We start from the raw sequence: 17,117 nt of genomic DNA, 5'->3' as shown, positions 1-17,117 counted from the left end.
GAGGGCGAGCCCAACATTCCCTGGCGAAGTAACCCCGACGGCCACAGCGGAAGCACAGCAGGTCGGTCCGCCGTCTGGCACCCCCCCTGTCCTGGCGATCCCGCAATGGTGGACCCGGCCGCCACAGGAGATTCCTCCGGAGCCCGTTGCCGTTTAATGAACCTGCGATGAGCATCGTCCGGGGGCTCATAAGCCTCTGCCATCTCTTCAAAAACGGCCTTGAGCGTCGTCTTCCTTGCGGCTTTAATGGAGCGGAAAAACCGGACTGATTCGTCATCGAGGAGCGTCGGCAGGACTTCCAGAGCCTCCGCATCCGTCCACTTTGCAGAGCGGACCGCCACCTCGAAGCGGCAGGCGAACGCACTCCAGTCACCTCCAATGGAAAATTCTTTCAGCATCGTCAGACGATGACTACGGTTCCCTGAGTCGCCACAATTCGCTGACGGAAGTCGACACGGTGACGAGACGATAGCATCTTCCTGCGTTGACAAGACGGCAGCTGCATGCGGTGACAAGATGGCGGCCTCCCGCGGTGACAAGATGGCGGCTTCCCGCGGTGACAAGATGGCGGCTTCCCGCGCTTCGTCCACGGCCCCGCCCAAGATGGCGGCTTCCCGCGCTTCGTCCACGGCCCCGCCCAAGATGGCGGCGTCTTGCTGAGTGGCGGAGAAGGCGGGAAGCGTCGCACGGGCCCCAATGGCGGACGGCTCCCCACTCGGTCGATCCGGCCTCGTCGTCGCCGTCACCAGGGCGCACAGTTGTGTGAGCGTGGCCCGCAGCAACTCCAGTTCAGCCGTGACTTGTCGCCAGCCCTCCTCGGCGCCCGCTGCAGCAGACGGCCCCGCCGCTCCTACGACCTCTTGCACCCCCAGCGTGTCGCCTGTCAGCACCTCGCCTCCTCCTTCTGTCGTCGGGAACGCCGCTGTTGTTGGACTCTCGTCTTCGTCGTCCGAGGATGGTGCAGGTACGATCTTCTTTTTAAGATGCTTGGACATCTTGGTTCACTTCTGACACCAGTGTAATAAAGGACTCCTTCACACTTCGTTGTTCTCCGTGTCCTTTATTGGGTTCTTCCACGCACCCGCTGGTCCTCGCTCCGGCCTCGCCTTCCGTGCGTCCGTGCGCCCCGCGCACTCTCCCCTGTGGCTCTCGCCACGCCGTCACCTGGCACCCTTCCGTGTGCTCTCCCTCATCAGGCCCGGCCACACCGCCCTTCGGGTACTCCGCACACACTCCCCTGTCTCTCTCTCCGTCTGTGCGATCCCGCACGCTCCCCTCTCTGGCCGCACCCCACGCACTCTGCCTTTCCGTGGGTGCCTATCACTCCCCGACCATGTGGAAATCACGCCACGGCTCCTTCCACCCTCCTGCGTGGATCCCTCCTTGGTTCACTCTCTCCTCCCCCCTTCTCCTTCCGGCTCTCTCCTTATATCCCTCTCTCCCACGTGACCCAACTCCACCTTCCGCCCTGCCTCTGCCTCCGCCCCCCCCCCGTCAACCCCGCTCCCATTGGAGCGAGGTGAGCAATGGCCCCTCCCACACACTCTCACTACCCCGGCACGTGTGAGTGGCGAGGAGGCCGGCAACCACCCTGTCCTTGCTCGCATTACACCACTGATGTATTGTACTCTTATTCCTTACAGCAGTGGAGAGACCAAAGCGGCTTTCAAATGCATGCAGAGGCTCGCGATGCACGCGTTGGATAATGTAAGTAACGAATGCACACTTTTGTATTTATGAGGTGTGGTACGTAACGTACTGACGCGACATCTACGGCCACTAGAGGCCGCTAGATTCAACATAATGTTTTTTTTTGTTGTTGATATAATAATCGATTCTTGAATCGAATCGCAGCCGAGGATCTCTGCCGGTGTACAATCATGAATACACCTCGCATCTACGTCCCTACAGCGACGCCAACAACGAAATGCGTTTGGCTTTTGATTCGGAGCTAAGCACTTTTGAATCTAGATTGAAAATGTATTTCCTTAGAACGGTGTTTGTGTTCCCCCGCACCTCCAATTAGCACGGTTGGCTACGTAAGTTGCGAAAGAATTTCAACGTACATGTACATTCTACGTCGCTCGCAACGGGGGCTTCATTTCATACAGAGCTATCCGGGGCTGAGCTCCGAAAAAATATTATCCCGCTCCCCTCCCTCTTTCAAGCTGGGGTGGGGGGGTGTGAGTGCAGACGAGGAGAGGGTTCAGATCCATTAAAGTGTTCACAAGAAGACCCAACATGTGCAACAATAACGCGGTGTGTGTGACCTTGAAACAATACATATATAATTTACGACGTTTCGGGCAATCACCCTTTTTATACAGCACAACGCCCCCTGAATAAGCACAATTGACTGGAATTTCACTTTTATATACTGTACTTTTCACGTGTGCAAGTTGTTATTGTTGTTGTCTGTGCGTATGCACCACTGCCAACGCAGCATCGTCACCATCACTACCACCAGGTGATTCAAGTGTGGAATCAATGGACTGCGTAGATATTTATTTGTCTCCGTGCTGCGTATCTCTCCGACGCGATGTCCGACGCTTCGGTCCACGGACTGGGAGCTCGACCAGGAACACTTGCCAATCCACTGTTGTTGGATGGCTTGCTTCTCGACCCCGCGATGGGTTGCGGAGGTTATTTGACCATACTTCACGACGCTGGTCAGTGGGGAGACGTGGATGTGCAAAAGTATTCGGTAAAATAATGGATATATCTCAACCGCTGTCAGCTTTCCTCTAGGTAGCCCCGCAGCCTGTAACAGCTGTTATGCAGACTCAACCCCCCACTTCTTCAAGATCTTGAATCTGCCGGCACACAGAGCGAAACGTCGAACACCGTGCACGAATGGCGTGCGGTACAACTCGAAAGCACGTCGCAGAGCTCGGTGCCGTGAGCTCCTTTAAGGAACTGGGTTAGTGTGAAGAAGCTGCCAGCACGCGGAGTGAAACGTTGAACATCATTCCAGAAAAATAAAATTTAAAAAACCTCGTCGGAAATCAGCACAGCTCCATCTCTCCAACGTCCTCATTGCATATCCTTGTTCCTGTCCGCCGGAGACAAAAACACATTGAGGCTCAGAATTTCCTTGAACGCGTGCCGGAACTGCTTGTTGAAGGTGGCGTACAGGATGGGATTGATGGCCGAGTTCATGTAGCCGATCCACACGGCCACTTTGTAGGCCAGGAGGACGCTCTCGTCCATCGTGAATATCACGGCGATGATGTAGAACGGCAGCCAAGAGATGATGAAGGCGGCGATGATAGCACCCAGCGTCTTGGTCGCGTTGTGCTCCCGTTTCATGCTGGCCCAGCGACTCGCCGCGGCACTGCCGGCCTCCTCCCCGCCACCGAGGACCGACGAGGCGCGGTCCATCGCAGCGATCTTGCGTGCCTGGCCGCGCGCCACTCGATAGATGCGGCCGTACATGAGCACGATGAGTAGCACGGACGTGAAGTAGGGCCACATGCAGATGGCGAAGAGGATGCCCACGCTGATGAGGAAACGGCAGTCGTCGGGGCAGCCGACCGTCTCGATCCGTCCCTTGGACAGCGTGGGGCTCATGCTGAGCAGGATCGGCGTGGACAGCAGGGCCGAGGCGATCCAGCAGAAGAGGAGCATGAACGTCAGGGTGCGTCGCGTCACCCGCTGCTGGTAGCGCAGGGGGTCGCAGATGGCCACGTAGCGGTCGTAGGCGATGCAGCTCAGGTGCAGCACCGACGCGGTCGTGAACCAGTAGTCCCAGAAGAACTGCACGTTGCAGAGCCACCGCGCGTAGAACCAGCATTTGTAGACCGACTTGACCATGGCGAGGGGCATGATTACCACAACGACGAGGAGTTGGAAAAGGCCAGCGACAGGGCGAGCGCGTTGGCTCGCGTCTGCATCTGCCGGAAGAAGGCGACGGCGCTGATGATGAGCAGGTTGCTCAGGATGGTGACGGCGATGAAGAAGCTCATGGTGCCCACGATCAGGGTGCTCTCGCTCTTAGAGAAGTTCATCTTGGTGAAGTTGAGTCCGTAGTAGGAGACCACGCACTCCGACGAGCCCTCGGCGCCGCTGTTGCTGCTGCTGCTACTGCTGTTGGAGTTCTCGGCCATGGTGGAGTTTGTGTGTCGCCCGGGTTTGGTTGGACGCAGAGGCTGAGCCAGAGCACCGTCACCAAAATGTCCAGTTGCGGCGCAGAGACTCCCCGAAACGTCCGGACAAGACTTTGCGAGCGCCGAGTTTATCGCCCTTCAACTAGGTGACGTAGACGCCGGTCTGTGCTGATGACGGGGGCCTTTAAATGCACAGCGACAGGATGCACCGTCGGCAGCTGGGTCACTCTTGCCAGCAGTCGCGTAGCTTGCATCTAACTAGAGCGGAAAAGTCCAGTTAAGTTAAAGAGATGTTATCATATGGTTCATTGGTACATCATCATTTAGCGTGGTAACACAGAAATGCATGATATATAGCTTTAGCAAATAACCGAGCACCGTGCATCGGCTGCCGAACGAATACATACCAGGACCCGTCCACTCGTGAAGATCCGCGGCTTTCTAACCAAACAATTTCTATTTAAAAAAAGGTTCGGCTCAATTCACGACAAGCACGGCCTTCGTCCAGCAGTGGATTCTACTCTTCTCCTTGCAGATGATGACGATGACAATGACAGCAGCAGCATTGAGATTAGGAGCTCAACACCAACGTGCAGATCTTGGCTGCTCTTCGCCACGACGAGAGGGCTCCAGGAGAGACAGCGAGAAATCGTTCGCGTAGATTTGCTGTTCCTCCTCCGTTGAAGGAACACAGACTACAGTGGAATACTGCACGGTCCATAGCAGTGGATGGATCGAGGACGGTGATGATGATGTTGATGAAGGTGATGATGTTGACTTGAATCTTTGAGCGCGGGTTCGTCTGCTATCTCGGAGCTATCCTCGGTTTACGTGGAATTATTTTTTTACTTTCATTCATTTCGGTAATTCACTCATTCAGTCACAATGTTGTCCGCCGGCAGGCAAGCATTTCAATGATTGAAGTGTCGATTTCGCGTGCCCAGATTCGGATCTCACACGCAGAACTCAACGCTCTAATAATATCGGTCAGGTAAGCCAATAGGCCGATGAACTAACCCTATATGTGCACAGAGCCGCAGTGTTGCTTTGTCCACACGCTCTCGTATTGGATCTTGTGCCGTGAGCGTGCGATCCGCGCGCTCTGTCATGACGAGCTGCGGTGAAGAGAGATGCATGGGCTCGTAAGCACGCGTGCGGAATGTGTCATTTCACGTTGAATGTGTGTGCGCTAAAAAAAAATCACAATTTTTAAGTTTACCAGGTAAGGCCCGCTGAGATATATAACTCTTTTCAGAAGCGGCCTCGCCACAAATGATGGCTCAACGAAGTGGCTTATCATCATGTGGGAATGTCTTATTCTTCATCCTATCGTTTGTCCCACTTATGATGGGTCCGCTGTCCTTGCCAACCTTCTCCATGGTGCCCTGTCCTGCGCCATCTCTCTTTCCGCTCCTCGGGCCACCGTGTTAGATCGCATCACATCGCTCCGCCACCTCTTCGTCTGCCTTCCTCTTGATCTCTTTCCTTCCACTTGCATCACTTGCACCTTCTGATCCACATCATTTTCCTGTTGTCTCTCCACATGGCCGAACCACACCAGCATGTTCTCTCTCATCTTCTCTACAATTTATGCCACATTGAGTATTCCTCTCACTTCTTAATTTCTCACCCTGTCCTTCCTTGTTAAGCCCAACATCCACCACAACATCCTCATCTCTGTGACTGCAATAGCATAGTCCTCCCTTTTTCGTGAGCCTCAGAACTCGGCCCCATAAAACAGGACCGGCATCACCACCGTCTTGTACACTTTTCCCTTAAACCAAACTGGAACCCTATTATCGCACACCACACCAGTTATCTCTCGTCATTTAAGCCATCCAGCCCTTGTTCTTCTTCTCCTCATCTCTCCTTCTAGTGATCGATCAGAACACATCGTTGGACCCAGGTACTAAAACTCGATCGTCTTCATTAACTGGTCACTTCCAATTTGCAATCCTCATTTTCCACTGAAATTTGCCACAATATACTCAGTCTTTGTCCGAATGATCCTCAACCCATTCCCTTCAATATTTTGCACGTGGGAATGTATAGCCTCGAAATACTCTAAACGCATGTTTCTAGATGTTGAGGAAAAAACCGGAGGACCCGGAGAAAAATCCACGTGACCACGGGGAGAACATGCATACTCCAAATTTACAAGCGACAGGGTCGAGATCAAACCCACGGACTCCTGCATTCCAGGCGAGGTAGTTAACATCTCGCCACCGCGGCGTCATATCATGGGCTTATGAATGAATCTTAATTGACGAATAGATGGATTTTATATCACGAGTTCCTAAGTTTCTTGGAGACAACCCTCAGACGACAACGTGCACCTTGTTGGATGGACTGGAAACGTGATGACGAGGAGATGTCCGCGTGGCTCACAGAACATGGGTTCGAATCCAGGTTTCAGGCAGTCGCCTGTGATTAAACCGGGTTCTCAAGCGTCGTGAGTCGATGGTCTCAGCCCCGTCACGAATGACTCACACAGACCCATAGTAGATATATGTAGACTCGTATAGAAACCCATAGACTCACACAGAGGCCCACATACTCATATAGCCATTTATAGACTCGTATAGAAACCCATAGATTCACATATACATATACTGAGTTTGTGATTAAACCAGTTTCTCAAGCGCAGTGAGTGAATGTTATTAGCCCGGTCACACAAAAAACAGCCACTTAATTTGGCTAAATTACTGCCTTGAGAATGCAAATATCGCTTTGAGCGTCAGGCAATAGACGTTGCGCTCATGACGCTGAGTGAGATAGGAAGAGTGCTGCCCTCTCTGCTGTGTAGCCCAAGTGACCTGAAGGGATCTCAAGAGGTGGTTGCTCTGGAGTTTCTTGTACCCTTCGGGCCATTGTCTCAAAACACAGAGGGTTGGAATGGGATGCGTTTGGTTCCTTGACCGGAACGCCGACAGAACAATAGTGACAACCCCAAACACGGACCTCGTGGGTTGTAACTCAGCTCAGCAATTGTCCGAGTTGAATGTCCAGACGGGGGGCAAGACACAGCCACAGTGCCCCGATTAACTCAAGAAGATTGGCTCACACCGTCGTTACCTATCTCGGTCGCTCTCGCCAGGATGAGTGGAGTGAGAGCGGTGGCAGTTGGGCTGTTGTCTGTCAATAATGTTGTCTGGCAACAAAAAACTATATTATACTATAGGTTTTTGGTTTGTATAAATGAGTCGTTAAACCCGCCACAACCCGACATAGACAACTAGTAAGGTTTGTCAAGTAAACAGAACATGTCAATTCGTTACGAGTACAGCACACCGGTGTGTTGGAGAGCAAACCAGCAACATTTACAATGTGCAAATTTCTGGTGGTGGCGGTTTTTAACGACACATTTATATTTACATTCATATTTACGCGATCAAACCCACAAACCTATATTATGGATGAAATTAGTCGCGAAAGCCTACGTGTTAAACTGTTGTCTATTTGTCTGTGTGTCTGCGTGTGGGATTTTACCTGTCACCTCGGTAGCCCCTGCTCTCCCACGCACACTCGCTCACCTCTCTTTCTCCCCCACGTCACCACCTTGTGGCGTGCTTAAGAAGATCATTTTACCCCCCCCCCCGCCACGTTCCATTGCCGGCTTCCCCCGTAGGGTCAAGCCAATTAAAATTAATGGATCTCAGGATCTCACTCTGCTGCGCCTGTGCTGTGAACGTGAGGGATTTCATGAAGAGTGGAGTTATTTTTATTCGTGATGCGCAAGCAATTTTATCAAATAACTCGACACCCGGTACAATGAGATCGTCATGACAAACATCTCGGACCTGAAAAATCATGGGCAATTCACGCAAATGGGATGACACATAGCAGCAGCAACATCACCCCCTCCCCCTCTCCCCATCACTGCGAAAACTTCGCAGTACCCTCCAAAGCGCCTTGAGACTCGGTGAGTCGGTGAGTCTCAAGACTGATGATTTTTTGACAAATGCACCCAATCTTCGTCGGATTACACAAGCTGAGCAGGTCGGGGGCCTGGATAGTACTGTACTTTGACAGGTGACCTCCGTCGCTTTGCCAGGTGTTGTAGGCGTGGGGTTATGGGATGGTGCAGGGCTCCGTGTAACCCCCCTCGACGAATTCGTGGCGGTTCGCTCCAGGCTCTCCAGTTTCATCACGCATGACACCAAGATCTCACTGTCTGTGGCCACACATCCCAATGTCACGAGGACCCTCTTCAACAACGTGTCCTGAGACTCCCTTCCTACAGGACAAAGTAAAGGGCATGGCGATGAACGTGAATCCACACCACGAGGCGTCCTGCTAAAGCAGCGGTTGGCAACCAAATAGCAAGAAGAGACATTTTTTTCGAATTTGGTCAAAAAATATCATCAATATTTGAAGAGCCACAGTGCAATGCGAAGAACATGACGAAGCAGTCCTTATAGAGCCACATGCAGCAATAAAAAAAAAGCCGCATGCGGCTCCGGAGCCGAAGATTGCCGACCCCTGTACTCAGGGAACTTTATTCTTGCAAGCCCCCCACCTCCCCCACCGCTTTATTTCTGCCAAACCCTTATACCCCCCCCCATTCCATGCCGCCAATGGGTATCTCTCTAGGGTGTTTCACCAGTCCCCTAACCCCCTTCATTCCACCCTGCAGCCCACGTCCAAGAATCGAGAACTGGTAAGATGAAACAAATAGTTTAAACAAAATATTATTTAAAAGTTTTAAATTGAAATAGTTTCAGTTGATTTAAGCTAACAGGAGAATCACGCGGTTAGGAGGAAAGTTATTGTAGACCGGAGATGAATAACTATTTTTCAGAAGCGACCTAATAGATCAACGCTCAAATGTGTCGCAGTTAAATATTCTAAGCGCGTGACGTTTTGAATCTAAATATGGAGGGAAAAACCGGAAGACCCGGTGAAAATCCTATGCTTCCATGGGGAGAACATGCAAACTCTAAATATACAGGCGTCACCGAACCCACGACCATTCTGCATACCAGGCAAGGGAGTTAACAACTCCCCACCACGGCTTCACGGTGCACTCCCCTGTATGGCCGTTAATAAAATGTTGGGGAATGTGCTGTTAGCAACCACGATATGAAGACCAGCACGGTACACGAAGGGGTTGGTAGCCAGCACCAATGTGTAAACATCCCCAGTGGCGATGTTTACACATTGTGCCAGGTACTATTTGGGCTCAGTCAACCTAAGGGAGGCTCAGAACCGGTTTTTATTCATCGTCACTGGTGTTGGCCGTGAATGGGAATAGAACTCGGCTTTTGACATCGCAGCTCGCTAACCACTGCGTAAGTTGCTCATAGTGATGATTATGATTTTTAGGCTGCTGATTCTGCTATTGCTAACATTGATTATGAGGGCGTCTGGGAAGGGACCTGAGTCCACGTGAGTCCACGTGAGTCCACGTGAGTCCACCGTCGAGTCCAGTCAAGGGGGCACTCTGTGACAATGTGCGATGCGAAAGAAGTTCAACATACACCACGGTGGAGGGCACTTTTGGTGCCACTGTGAGTGGAATGTTCTGCAGGATTGCCAGGAGGATCTGTCCCAACCCCCCCCCCCCAGAGGTGATCTCTTACCGAGGTGGATGCTTTCCGGGGAAATGTGTAAATTTTTCGGTAAAGTCACTTAGGTATCAAATTAAATAAATTACGACGTTTCGGGCGCAACACAAGCGTCCATCATCAGGTGGGAAAGCATGGCCTGCCTCAGACTGTTTTAAAACAGTCTGGGGAAGCATGGTCTGCTGCTGAGGCAGGCCATGCTTTCCCACCTTGTGTTGCGCCCGAAACGTCGTGATTTATTTTGTTTTATACTTACGTGACTTTACCGAAAGAACCAAAGAGTATGGATTCCTGCAGTCACGAAAGCTTCAAATAAAGATTGTGTCAATCTTGCCGAGACATTAAGAGTCCCGTGTACTTATCCCTTGTTCAGGTCTCGTGAGATACACCATTATTTTTTATTTCATCTAATTTTACATTCATAGAGCGCCTTAGTTCAAGGCGCCCTATAATATGGTTTATAAAGCGGTTACAGGAATAGAGTTATTTCGATGGCGAGAGCAGTGCAAGGGTCGAGGAATGAGTGTCCGTAGCAGAGGGCACGCAGGGGTCACGAAAAGGCAGGGGAGGGACGGGAAGGAGTGGAGGGGTGAGGGGAGGGAAGAGGAAGAGATTGGGCAATGGAGAAGAGGTGAGACTTTGAGAGAGCGACGACAGAAGACGACGGAGGAGGACTGTTTAATGTACAGAAGCAGTGTTGAGTCTATGGGCAGTGTTGAGTCTATGGGCAGTGGTGAGTCTATGAGTAATTTTGAGTCTATGGGCAGTGTTGATTTTACAGGCAGTTTTAAGTCTTAGTTAATTTTAGGGGTGCGAGGAGGAGGAAGGACCAAAACGAGATTGGGCACAGGGAGAAGGAGACACGGAGAGAGACAGAGAGAATATTGAGAATGAAGAGGAGCAGAGGGGACATGGAAGGAGATGAGAAAGGCGACATAGGGTGCTGCAAGGCCATGGGGAGATTATTCAAGACGAGTGTAACGTTTTTGAAAAGACACGACTACAAGGACCGCGTTTGCCACTCGCTTTATAACAAACCACTCAAGACAACGCATTCACGTGTAGTTCCCCCTGCTTGTGGCACTGCTTCTTCTCACGATATGTGTGCGTATATATACATAGACATTAATATAATTATACATCACAGTGTTTTGCACCACAAAGATGGGTCGTACGGCGTGTTTGTTTGTGCGTGGTGTCCCGACGTTTCGCTGCACGTGCCCGGGTGCTTCTGCAGAAACTTAAAGAAACGTCGGACCTTGTGAGAAGCAAGCCTCGCGCAGAACGACTTTCGAAAGCGCATCGGAGAGAGGAAGCTACACAGAGCAGCAGCAGTAGCAGCACAACATCGGCAACCCTCGCAGAGCCGAGGTTACTCCCCAGGTGTCGGCGCGCAGTTATCCGCTACGCCAGTCTTCTTCGTTGCAAGGCCCGAGGGCCACAAGCGGTACCTGGTGGCCTTTGGCGCGGCCTCTGACAATTCACAAAAGTGAAAACACCCCCATCATCATCGTGCTGCTGTAAAACCCAGCAATTGCTTCAAATGTGTGGCGGCCCTGATACTGATGAAGCCTTATCGGCGATAGTGCTCCCCCCCTCTTTCTTAAAATGGTTAAAGAACGCCCTGCGACACGCGAGGTTACTGGCAACGGTGTCGCATGCAGACTCAGCCACGAGTCTCAGGGCGAGAGCCCAGAGAGTCTGGAGATGCCTCACGAAGTGCTGAGCAACGCATCGCGAGAGATGTCGCGCTCAACTTGGCGGGCGAGTGAGCTGAACTAAACGAAACAATTGTTCTTTTATTTTACCAGGTAAGGCCCACTGAGCTATGTAGCATCGTCACATCACGCGTGTGCACGTGGCCATTGCGTTTGGTTTGGGCGTGTTTGGTGGTGGAAGGTTTTGGCGGCGCACATTTTTTTGTGTGCCAACTCCGTTCGTCGTATTCGTAATCCTAAAAGTAAAATAATTAATTGTGAATATATGCATGTGTTATAAACTCTGTGGAACAAACAACTCCTAAACTCATCTTCTTGGTTCTTTCGGTAAAGTCATGTAGAAGGGAAATAATAAAATAATAACAATAAAACATAATAAAATACAATTCTCACGAGGTTTCGGCCACAACGCAAGCAGCCGTCCTCAGGTGAAGAACAGGTCTGTCGGAAAGACAGCGTCTGAAAACGTCGTGTTAATTGTATTTTATTATGTTTTATTTTTATTATTTTATTATTTCGCTTCTACGTGACTTTACCGAAATAACCAAGAAGATGAATCCCTGCAGTCACGAAAGCTTTAAATCGAAACTCCTAAACTGTTGAACACGTAGGCTTTCGCTACCAATATCATCCGTAATCAATGGCGGAGCCAGGATTTTCAGGTAGGGGGGGCAACCCCTCCAGCAATGAAAAATGATAGAGGAGTTGTTAGTAAGTAAGGACTTGTCCCTTGCTTTTTATTCGACGCACAGCTATCGATCGAGGGTCGAATTCGAACCGTGTGTGATCGGCAGCGCGCTCGCTGAAGGTGTTTGCCTTCAGGGAGGTCGTGTACTGTATACGCAAATGCGCACAATTGTTAGTCACTTATAACTGCTTTGTCGTTACTTCTTGCCAATTATGGACTCAGACTATTGTCCTATCATCTCATAGAGTCCCTGGTACGTAATAATATGCTACACAGTGGCAGTGGGGGTAGCAAAATGCCGATCGATATTAGGGATTTCGATCGGATCATTAGGGGGGGGGCACGTGCCACCCCACCCCCCCACTTGCTCCGCCAGTATCAATACTACAGCTTTTTTTTGGGTTAGATCGCGTAAATATATAAACTCCTAAACTATTGTTGTATTGTACTCCTTTGTTATTGTTTATTGTTCTTCTATACCACTGATGTATTATACTCCTATGTTGTTTTATTGTGCTCCTATACCACTAATGTGTTGTACTCCTATGTTATCATTCTGATGTACTCCGATGTTATTGTTTCATTGTTCTCCTATACCACTGATGTATTGTACTTACAGCAGTGGAGAGACCAAAGCGGCTTTCAAATGCATGCAGAGGCTCGCGATGCGCGCGTTGGATAATGTAACGAATGCACACTTTTGTATTTATGAGGTGTGGTACGTAACGTACTGACGCGACTTCTACGGCCACTAGAGGCCGCTAGATTCAACATAATGTTTTTTTGTTGTTGTTGATATAATAATCGATTCTTGAATCGAATCGCAGCCGAGGATCTCTGCCGGTGTACAATCATGAATACACCTCGCATCTACGTCCCTACAGCGACGCCAACAACGGAATGCATTTGGCTTTTGATTCGGAGCTAAGCACTTTTGAATCTAGATTGAAAATGTATTTCCTTAGAACGGTGTTTGTGTTCCCCCGCACCTCCGATTAGCACGGTTGGCTACGTAAGTTGCGAAAGAATTTCAACGTACATGTACATTCTACGTCGCTCGCAACGGGGGCTTCATTTCATACAGAGCTATCCGGGGCTGAGCTCCGAAAAAATATTATCCCGCTCCCCTCCCTCTTTCAAGCTGGGGTGGGGGGGTGTGAGTGCAGACGAGGAGAGGGTTCAGATCCATTAAAGTGTTCACAAGAAGACCCAACATGTGCAACAATAACGCGGTGTGTGTGACCTTGAAACAATACATATATAATTTACGACGTTTCGGGCAATCACCCTTTTTATACAGCACAACGCCCCCTGAATAAGCACAATTGACTGGAATTTCACTTTTATATACTGTACTTTTCACGTGTGCAAGTTGTTATTGTTGTTGTCTGTGCGTATGCACCACTGCCAACGCAGCATCGTCACCATCACTACCACCAGGTGATTCAAGTGTGGAATGAATGGACTGCGTAGATATTTATTTGTCTCCGTGCTGCGTATCTCTCCGACGCGATGTCCGACGCTTCGGTCCACGGACTGGGAGCTCGACCAGGAACACTTGCCAATCCACTGTTGTTGGATGGCTTGCTTCTCGACCCCGCGATGGGTTGCGGAGGTTATTTGACCATACTTCACGACGCTGGTCAGTGGGGAGACGTGGATGTGCAAAAGTATTCGGTAAAATAATGGATATATCTCAACCGCTGTCAGCTTTCCTCCAGGTAGCTCCGCAGCCTGTAACAGCTGTTATGCAGACTCAACCCCCCACTTCTTCAAGATCTTGAATCTGCCGGCACACAGAGCGAAACGTCGAACACCGTGCACGAATGGCGTGCGGTACAACTCGAAAGCACGTCGCAGAGCTCGGTGCCGTGAGCTCCTTTAAGGAACTGGGTTAGTGTGAAGAAGCTGCCAGCACGCGGAGTGAAACGTTGAGCATCATTCCAGAAAAATAAAATTTAAAAAACCTCGTCGGTAATCAGCACAGCTCCATCTCTCCAACGTCCTCATTGCATCTCCTTGTTCCTGTCCGCCGGAGACAAAAACACATTGAGGCTCAGAATTTCCTTGAACGCGTGCCGGAACTGCTTGTTGAAGGTGGCGTACAGGATGGGATTGATGGCCGAGTTCATGTAGCCGATCCACACGGCCACTTTGTATGCCAGGAGGACGCTCTCGTCCATCGTGAATATCACGGCGATGATGTAGAACGGCAGCCAAGAGATGATGAAGGCGGCGATGATAGCACCCAGCGTCTTGGTCGCGTTGTGCTCCCGTTTCATGCTGGCCCAGCGACTCGCCGCGGCCCTGCCGGCCTCCTCCCCGCCACCGAGGCCCGACGAGGCGCGGTCCATCGCAGCGATCTTGCGTGCCTGGCCGCGCGCCACTCGATAGATGCGGCCGTACATGAGCACGATGAGTAGCACGGACGTGAAGTAGGGCCACATGCCGATGGCGAAGAGGATGCCCACGCTGATGAGGAAACGGCAGTCGTCGGGGCAGCCGACCGTCTCGATCCGTCCCTTGGACAGCGTGGGGCTCATGCTGAGCAGGATCGGCGTGGACAGCAGGGCCGAGGCGATCCAGCAGAAGAGGAGCATGAACGTCAGGGTGCGTCGCGTCACCCGCTGCTGGTAGCGCAGGGGGTCGCAGATGGCCACGTAGCGGTCGTAGGCGATGCAGCTCAGGTGCAGCACCGACGCGGTCGTGAACCAGTAGTCCCAGAAGAACTGCACGTTGCAGAGCCACCGCGCGTAGAACCAGCATTTGTAGACCGACTTGACCATGGCGAGGGGCATGATTACCACCCCGACGAGGAGGTCGGAAAAGGCCAGCGACAGGGCGAGCGCGTTGGCTCGCGTCTGCAGCTGCCGGAAGAAGGCGACGGCGCTGATGATGAGCAGGTTGCTCAGGATGGTGACGGCGATGAAGAAGCTCATGATGCCCACGATCAGGGTGCTCTCGCTCTTAGAGAAGTTCATCTTGGTGCAGTTGAGTCCGTAGTAGGAGACCACGCACTCCGACGAGCCCTCGGCGCCACTGTTGCTGCTGCTGCTACTGCTGTTGGAGTTCTCGGCCATGGTGGAGTTTGTTTGTCGCCCGGGTTTGGTTGGACGCAGAGGCTGAGCCAGAGCACCGTCACCAAAATGTCCAGTTGCGGCGCAGAGACTCCCCGAAACGTCCGGACAAGACTTTGCGAGCGCCGAGTTTATCGCCCTTCAACTAGGTGACGTAGACGCCGGTCTGTGCTGATGACGGGGGCCTTTAAATGCACAGCGACAGGATGCACCGTCGGCAGCTGGGTCACTCTTGCCAGCAGTCGCGTAGCTTGCATCTAACTAGAGCACAAAAGTCCAGTTAAGTTAAACAGATGTTATCATATGGTTCATTGGTACATCATCATATAGCGTGGTAACACAGAAATGCATAATATATAGCTTTAGCAAATAACCGAGCACCGTGCATCGGCTGCCGAACGAATACATACCAGGACCCGTCCACTCGTGAAGATCCGCGGCTTTCTAACCAAACAATTTCTATTTAAAAAAAGGTTCGGCTCAATTCACGACAAGCACGGCCTTCGTCCAGCAGTGGATTCTACTCTTCTCCTTGCAGATGATGACGATGACAATGACAGCAGTAGCATTGAGATTAGCAGCTCAACACCAACGTGCAGATCTTGGCTGCTCTTCGCCACGACGAGAGGGCTCCAGGAGAGACAGCGAGAAATCGTTCGCGTAGTTTTGCTGTTCCTCCTCCGTTGAAGGAACACAGACTACAGTGGAATACTGCACGGTCCATAGCAGTGGATGGATCGAGGACGGTGATGATGATGTTGATGAAGGTGATCATGTTGACTTGAATCTTTGAGCGCGGGTTTGTCTGCTATCTCGGAGCTATCCTCGGTTTACGTGGAATTATTTTTTTACTTTCATTCATTCTAATAATATCGGTCAGGTAAGCCAATAGGCCGATGAACTAACCCTAAATGTGCACAGAGCCGCAGTGTTGCTTTGTCCACACGCTCTCGTATTGGATCTTGTGCCGTGAGCGTGCGATCCGCGCGCTCTGTCATGACGAGCTGCGGTGAAGAGAGAGGCATGGGCTCGTAAGCACGCGTGCGGAATGTGTCATTTCACGTTGAATGTGTGTGCGCTAAAAAAAAAATCATCACAATTTTTAAGTTTACCAGGCAAGGCCCGCTGAGATATATAACTCTTTTCAGAAGCGGCCTCGCCACAAATGATGGCTCAACGAAGTGGTTTATCATCATGTGGGAATGTCTTATTCTTCATCCTATCGTTTGTCCCACTTATGATGGGTCCGCTGTCCTTGCCAACCTTCTCCATGGTGCCCTGTCCTGCGCCATCTCTCTTTCCGCTCCTCGGGCCACCGTGTTAGATCGCATCACATCGCTCCGCCACCTCTTCGTCTGCCTTCCTCTTGATCTCTTTCCTTCCACTTGCATCACTTGCACCTCCTGATCCACATCATTTTCCTGTTGTCTCTCCACATGGCCGAACCACACCAGCATGTTCTCTCTCATCTTCTCTGCAATTTATGCCACATTGAGTCTTCCTCTCACTTCTTAATTTCTCACCCTGTCCTTCCTTGTTAAGCCCAACATCCACCACAACATCCTCATCTCTGTGACTGCAATAGCATAGTCCTCCCTTTTTCGTGAGCCTCAGAACTCGGCCCCATAAAACAGGAAGGGCATCACCACCATCTTGTACACTTTTCCCTTAAACCAAACTGGAACCCTATTATCGCACACCACACCAGTTATCTCTCGTCATTTAAGCCATCCAGCCCTTGTTCTTCTTCTCATCTCTCCTTCTAGTGATCGATCAGAACACATCGTTGGACCCAGGTACTAAAACTCGATCGTCTTCATTAACTGGTCACTTCCAATTTGCAATCCTCATTTTCCACTGAAATTTGCCACAATATACTCAGTCTTTGTCCGAATGATCCTCAACCCATTCCCTTCAATCTTTTGCACGTGGGAATGTATAGCCTCGAAATACTCTAAACG

At 51.0% G+C, this 17,117-nt stretch overlaps 2 pseudogenes; both read right to left on the bottom strand.

Annotated features, from left to right (window-relative positions):
* Positions 1-3,033: 3,033 nt before the first annotated feature.
* Positions 3,034-4,106, bottom strand: LOC144942576 (trace amine-associated receptor 365 pseudogene; annotated as a pseudogene).
* Positions 4,107-14,085: 9,979 nt separating this feature from the next.
* On the bottom strand, positions 14,086-15,159 carry LOC144942575 (trace amine-associated receptor 365 pseudogene; annotated as a pseudogene).
* Between the last annotated feature and the right edge of the window lie 1,958 nt (positions 15,160-17,117).

The sequence above is a fragment of the Lampetra fluviatilis genome, chromosome 27, assembly GCF_964198595.1.
Source record: "Lampetra fluviatilis chromosome 27, kcLamFluv1.1, whole genome shotgun sequence".
Lineage (NCBI taxonomy): Eukaryota > Metazoa > Chordata > Hyperoartia > Petromyzontiformes > Petromyzontidae > Lampetra > Lampetra fluviatilis.
The sequence above is the reverse complement of the archived record's forward strand: the minus strand, read 5'-3'. Positions and strand labels throughout refer to the sequence as shown.